The following is a 7,447-nucleotide window of genomic DNA, read 5'->3' as shown; positions in this document are numbered from 1 at the left end:
ACACCTAAAACAGATCCTTGTTATATGCCCAGATGATTTTTTTTTTTCAAAAAGGCGCTAAAGCAGTACAATGGGGAAGAAGAGTCATTTGAGCAAATAGTGCTGGACCAACTAGATATCTCCTAGTGAGGAAAAAAATCTCAATCCCTACCTCACAACATACACAAAAGCTAATTTGAGTTTGATCACAGAACAAACCATGCAATCTATAAAGTTTTAAAAGAAAATGCATGAAAATGCTATTATGACTTGGCAGAAAGCAAAGATTTTCTAAATATTACACAGAGAAATAAGTAAAACAGAAAAATGATAAATTAGACTTTATGGATATGAAATGTCTTTTCATCCAAAGACACCATTAAGTAAATGAAAAGGCAAGCCATGGACTAGGAGAAAATATTCACAAAGCATATTTAACCAAGAACCCATATCCAGAGTATATAATTAGCTCTGGCAATTCAGTATTAGAAATGGAAACACTCATTTTAAAAAATGGGCAAAAGCTTAAACAGACATTTCAGACAGGAAAATATACTAGTGGCCAGGCAGTTCATAAAAAGGGAACTCAAGATCATTAGTTGTGAGAGAAGTAAACTTAAACAAGATTGAGATACCACTCTACCATTTTAGCATGGCAAAATTATAAAGCCAGAAAACACCAAATCTTGGTGAAGATGTGGAAAACCTAGAACTCATACATTTTTAGAGGGAATGTAACATGTTATAATCACTTTGGTTTGACAGTCTCCTATAAATTTAAACATAAACATCTTTTTTTCCCTAGCAATTCTTCATCTAGATATTCTTCAAAGAGGCTTTAAAACATATGTACACACACACACACACACACACACACACACACAAATTATAACAGGAACGTTCATAGCAGCTTTATTCACAATACCCAAAACTACAAACAACCTAAATGTCTATTATCAGGACACTGGTAAATAAACTGTGGTATATTCATTCAATGGAATACTATTCAGCAATAAAAAGGAATGAACATCTGATATACTCAACAATGTGAATAAAACTCAGAGACATTATCAAGAAAGAAAGAACTGGACATAACAGTGGGCATTCTCCATGAATCCATCTACAGGAATTCTTAGAAGCAAAACTAATTTAAGATGCAAAACATCAGCACAGTGGCTTTCAAAAATAATGCAGAGGAAAATGACAATGAGGAAGATCATTCTGCTTGATTATTAATTAATCGTCAACCATATCCAGACACAGCTAACACTGGCAAAATGAAGTAGACTACTTTTTTCTTTTCTTTCTTTTCTTTTTTTTTTTTTTGAGATGGAGTTTTGCTTTGTTGCCCAGGCTGGAGTGCAGTGGTGCAATCTCACCTCATTACAACCTCCAACTCCTGGGTTCAAGCAATTCTCCTGCCTCAGCTTCCTGAGTAGCTGAGATTACAGGTGCCTGCCACCATGCCCAGCTAATTTTGGTATTTTTAGTAGAGATGGGATTTCACCGTGTTGGCCAGGCTGATCTTGAACTCCTGACCTCAAGTGATCTGCCTGCTTTGGCCTCCCAAAGTGCTGGGATTATAGGCATGAGTCACCACGCCTGGCCTAAGACTACTCTTATTAGCCCCATTTTACAGAAGAAAGAATGGAGGCACATAAAGTTTAAGTTATTTATCCAAGGCCACACAGGGGCAGAACTAGATGTACAAACCAGAATACAGGTGTGGTTTGAGCACAGATCAGACCCAGTCTTTCTTCTTCTTGTGCTCTAATATCTTGAGCACAGATTAGACCAGGTCTTTCTTCTCCTCAGTTTTAGGTCGTTCTGGTTTTCTCACCTTGTAGGGGAGAGAAAGGAGAGAGAAGAAGGGAGAAGGCAAGAGAGGGAGGGAGTGAGGGGTGGAAGCACAAGGATCTATGGCCGTCAAAGAGCACAGCAGGAAACTACTGTAAATGTTGTTACATCAAGGGTTATACAAGTTTCTGGGAGACTGAACTGTTGGTCTGCAAGTTGTGGATTTTATAGTGGTTAAGCATTGTGCTGAGATCAGAAAATGAAATTAAGAAGAATTATAGATTTAAAAATAAAAATAAAAACACGTTTCTGGAAGAAAATGCAGGAAAATATATGCACAATTGTAGGGTAGGAAAGGTGTCTTAGAGGTCACAAAAAAATAAGAAAATTGGATTTCATCAAAATTAAAAACTGCTACTCATCAAAAAATTACCACAAGAAAGAAGGCAAGCCTTCTTAAGACTGGGAGAAGATATTTGCAGTATGCTTATTTGAAAAATAACTCAGATATTGAATATTTAGAGAGAACTTTTAGACATTAATAATAAAAGCCAAGCTATTTAAAAATGAGCAAAATACATGAATAGACTTTCTTCACACATACAAAATTTCTAAATGGCCAAAAGACATAAGAAAAAATGTTCAAAATCATTACTCATTAGGGAAACACAAATTAAAACTTCAGTGATGAGCTACCTTTATGCACTGCTATGGTCTGAATGTTTGTGTGTCTGCATCCCCCCACCAAATTTATTTGTGGAACTCCTAATCCCCAAGTTGGTGGTAATAGGAGGTTTAGGCCCTTGGAAGCTGATCAGATCATGAGGACTCTGCCTTCATGCATAGGATTAGTATCTTTATAAAAGAGGCTGAAGGGAGCTTTTTTGCCCTTCCACCATGTGAGGACACATGGAGAAGGCACAGCCTATGAATCAGAGAGTGAGCCCTCATCAGACACAAAATCTGCTGGCACCTTGAACTTGGACTTATTTCCCAGCCTCCAGAACTGTGAGTAATAAATTTCTGTTGTTTGTAAGCTATTCAGTTTAAGGTATTTTAACAGCTTGAATGGAAGAATCTTGAAAGACAAGAAGTACTGACAAGAATGTGGCGTAACTATACTCTCATTGCTGATGAGAAGGTAAAATAGCACAACCATTTTGGACAACTGTTTGGCAGTTTATAATAGAGTTAAATTTAGACCTACTCCATGACCTAGCCACTCCACTTCAAAGTATAAAGAAACTCAAGAAAAATGAGTGCACATGTCTACAAAAAGAATCATACTAGAATATGGCAGCTTTGCTCATGAGAACCAGAATAGGAAATAACCCAGTCAACCACACAGAAATAATTGTCATTAATAACACCAAAATAATATACTGAAAACATGGATGCATATCAAAAACATTATGCCGCATGAAATTAGAAGTCAGACACAAAAATATATATTCATTTATGTGAATTTCAGAAACAGTCAACATTCATCTGTGAAGATAGAAATCAGAATGGTTTGCCTAAGTGAAAGGAAGGTAGGTGGGAATCTAAAGGAGGTTATTGACCTTTCTGGGCTGATGGAAATTTTCTATAACTTGATCTAGGTGATGGTTACATTTCTATGTCCTTAAGATTTGTGCATTTTACTCTATGTGAATTATACTTCAATAATGTACTATTAGCTCCCCTCTCCCCACCAAAAAATGGGGTGGGGGAGGTGGAGGATGGCATCTAGTTTAGGTTCTATTACATTTATTGGGTTTTACATTATCAGATTTTATTGTAAAATACCCTTTTGAATGAGAACGCATACAGAGCTCATTGTCATTGCATCTAATAAGGCCTTACTGACCTTTGAAATATCTCAGCCAGAAAAATGGTTACCACACCATTACATCAGTTGAAGCTACAGACAAGGCTCCTGGAGAGTCAGGGCTCTTTACCTTTTGAGATGGTTCCTGCACATGCTCAGACACACGGACCCTTCTAACCTTCCCCAAAGACTCTGCCCTAGGTCAGTGCACTGTGGGGGTTTCCTTCTCTTGTCCTGACTGCATTGCAGGGAGACACTACCCTACTCTCTGACCACAGCTACTGGGTGCAGTTGGTAAGGGGATTTAAAAAGTGAAACTGTAACACATACCAAATCTTGCCAAGAAGGAAGCCAGATGCTACTGTGGCTCCAATTCCAGCCAAGGTTGCATCAGCCACAACGAAGACTGCTAACTGTTATACCATCATGGTGCATCATAAACCTGGGGTTGCCAGTGTGCTGTTTTAATATTTTTGATGCAAACATATCCACAATATTTCCTGTTTTGTTCTTGGATAGCTACAAGTTCTTGTGTTTTTTTCTCTTTCATGTCCTTTTTCTATTTCTTCCCATTCAAATACATGACAAAAACAATTCTCATCTCTCAGGACCCAGCCTTTGCCTCTGCACAAGTCTCCTGGGAGGTCTCATTGTCCCTGCTGTTTCCCTCTTCATGTCTCCTTTGGTCCCTGCCCCTTTCCTGATCTTGCCCACTGACCCACAGACCCCTTAGATCTCAGTTCTGTTGAGAGCCAGGAGCTGCAGCAGCACAGATGGTGCACTCTAGGCCCCTTTGTGGCCTACCCCATGGGACACTGCATACTTGGAAATCTGTTGACCAGAACAAAGCCTTTAAAAAAAACTCCCCACTTTGAAAAAAACCTTTCATTTATTTTCCACTCTCAGAATTCTTCAAAGGACTAAAAGCTTAAAGATGACAAAGTGTGAAAATGAAGGCCAGTCAAATGAAAAAAGCAATGGTTATTTATTCTGACACTAGGGCATCAGCTAACGGCACTTGCATTTTGGCAGAGCTTAGAAGGCAGGCAGAGCAGTGGGACAGCTTTATAGCTGAGGAAAGGGAAGGCTTCAGGTGTGCCCTGAGTGGAGGCTGTTGGTGTGGGGAAGCTGCCAGGGGGCTACCTAGAAGGGGGACATCCTGTGTGCTTGGTTAGGGGTGCATATTTGGCTTTCCCTGGTTTGTCCTAAGTTGCAAGTGGGAAGATAAATTAGGGAAAGTGTCAGTTACTAACCAAGCTCCGGCCATTTGGAGCCGATTGTTATGGAAGTTATTGTTTGTTACTCCAGATAACTGCCTGGCTCCCTGTGAGTCTGACTTATATAAATAGCAGGCTGGCTTCACCTGTTGTTTATTTGTAGACAAGGAAGTTGATTTCCTGGACAGGTGGCCCCAGGTAGTGGATCAGAGTTCTATTTTTATGTATAGTCCGGCCACTGTCAGATTGTATATTCAGTCTCTCAAACGTATTATTAATTCAACTAGTTTTAATTGAGCACCCTGGGCATTTCAACTTCCCTGGGGCCCAAGTCGCTCTAACAGGAGTGGTGGTCCTGACGTCTCCGGAGGCGCTGGCTTCTGAGTTAGGTGAGGGGACAAGGCGGGGCGCAGGGCGTTTCGGAATCACCCAGCGCACAGGTTTCAAACTTGACAAACAAGTGGATTCGTCGCTCTGACTGCTCCGGCTTTCTGAGGCTTTGGAGATTACCCAGTCATTTTGCAAAAGGCACATGGTGTTAGCTAGCGTTTAGTGACAGCTTACCCTCTTTTAGAATGAAAGCAGAAGCTTATTCGTGTCTCTGTGGCGCAATTGGTTAGCGCGTTTGGCTGTTAACCAAAAGGTTGGTGGTTCGACCCCACCCAGAGGCGTCTGCAACCTTTTATAACTCCCAAGGTGGTCTGCTCCCTTGAAGACTACATACCTCACTTCCTCTCCTGTCATCTAGTGGCTGCTTCTCATCCTCCAAGAAGGTCTCTGCCTGGGAAGAAATGTAATTGGAGGGTACAGAAGTTCCTTGGACCAGGGAACAAGAGAAACTGTGTGTGATCTGTTCAGGGGTTCTGGGTGAAATCTTGTTTCTCTTTGTCTGTGCCCTTGGGCTGTTGATAAGCTATTTGTACCTCAATATTTTTTCAACTGTAATATGAGGATGGTAATAATACCTCATTTGCAGGATGTGCCTAGATTTAATAATTGCTCGATCAATAATGTTATCAGTAGAACCAAGATTATTATTGCCGTGTGCATTATTTTTGATGAAGGCATTTCTTCTTTTGTTTATTCCATCATCTAATCCTTCACATGTTGTTTTTGAAAATAAGTTGGTTCCATGATTTTCCTGTAATCTTATCTACTCAGGAGGCTGAGGCACAAGAATCACTTGAACCTGGGAAGCAGGGTTGCAGTGAGCCAAGATCACGCCACTGTACTCCAGCCTGGGCCACAGAGCGAGACTCCATCTAACACGCACATACATACATGTGCGTAAAATCTATTGCTATTTGCACACAGATTTCTATAGGGTAGAGTCCTGAAAGTGCAATTGCTGTATCATAGTGGTTATAGCACACATTTTTTATTTTAATTAATAAGCCCTGTAAATTTGCCTTCTGTAGAAGTGGTACCAATTTATATTCCAATTTATTTTTTCAACTCAGAGAATCCTTTTCTTCAAACTCTTGGTAGCACAATAAACTTTTCTATACATCTGTCTGATAAATAAAGGGGCCCGGCGCTGTGGCTCACACCTGTAATCCCAGCACTTTGGGAGGCCAAGGTGGGCGGATCACCTGAGGTCAGGAGTTCCAGACCAGCCTGGCCAACATAGCAAAGCCCCATCTCTACTAAAAACACAAAAAGTAGCCGGGTGTGGTGGCCTGTGCCTGTAATCTTATCTACTCAGGAGGCTGAGGCACAAGAATCACTTGAACCTGGGAAGCAGGGTTGCAGTGAGCCAAGATCATGCCACTGTACTCCAGCCTGGGCCACAGAGCAAGACTCCATCTCATACGCACAGACATACAAAATAAAATAAAAAATTAAAGGAGTGTTGCCCTCCTGACTTAACTAAGGGGAGGTACAACAGGTGACATGACGGATATTGAGCAGTAGGGTATCTCCCCATCTCTTCAGCTAAACATTCAAGATATTTTGTATAGCTATAATTTGTTTCTGTGGTGACCGGTCTGGAGAAGACCAGGCTAGAGGCACTTTTTTTTTTTTTTTTTTTTTTGAGACGGAGTCTCGCTGTCTCCCAGGCTGGAGTGCAGTGGCCGGATCTCAGCTCACTGCAAGCTCCGCCTCCTGGGTTTACGCCATTCTCCCGCCTCAGCCTCCCGAGAAGCTGGGACTATAGGCGCCCTCCACTTCACCCTGCTAATTTTTTGTATTTTTAAGTAGAGACAGGGTTTCACCGGGTTAGCCAGGAAGGTCTCGATCTCCTGACCTCGTGATTCGCCCGTCTCGGCCTCCCAAAGTGCTGGGATTACAGGCTTGAGCCACCGCGGCCGTAATAGCTTTGTGCCAAGCAGCTTTCACAAGGGAAGAAAAACGTTATTGGTTTCTGATATTTATTACTCCACTCTTTTCCTCTGTAAATGGCAAGGGTGAATTAGTATGCTATCTATATTAGTCAAAGTTCTCCAGAGAAACAGAATCATCTATTATCTATTTTTGTTGATTTATTTTAAGGAATTTGGTCACATGATTGTGAAAGTTCAAGGCAGGCAGGCTGGAGACCCAGGGAAGAGTTGTTATGTGAGTCCTAAGATATTCTGTTGGTAGAATTTTCTCTTCTTCCAGGAAGGTCAATCTCATTCCATTCAGGCCTTCACCTGATTGG

General features: G+C 41.1%; 1 non-coding gene across 1 annotated transcript; it reads left to right on the top strand.

Moving 5' to 3' along the window:
- The first annotated feature begins 5,400 nt into the window (after positions 1–5,400).
- Positions 5,401–5,474, top strand: TRNAN-GUU. Its single transcript has one exon. It is a non-coding gene; the product is annotated as a tRNA-Asn (tRNA).
- The last annotated feature ends 1,973 nt before the right edge of the window (positions 5,475–7,447 follow it).

The sequence above is a fragment of the Piliocolobus tephrosceles genome, chromosome 1, assembly GCF_002776525.5.
Source record: "Piliocolobus tephrosceles isolate RC106 chromosome 1, ASM277652v3, whole genome shotgun sequence".
NCBI classification, from domain to species: Eukaryota; Metazoa; Chordata; class Mammalia; order Primates; family Cercopithecidae; genus Piliocolobus; species Piliocolobus tephrosceles.
The sequence above is the reverse complement of the archived record's forward strand: the minus strand, read 5'-3'. Positions and strand labels throughout refer to the sequence as shown.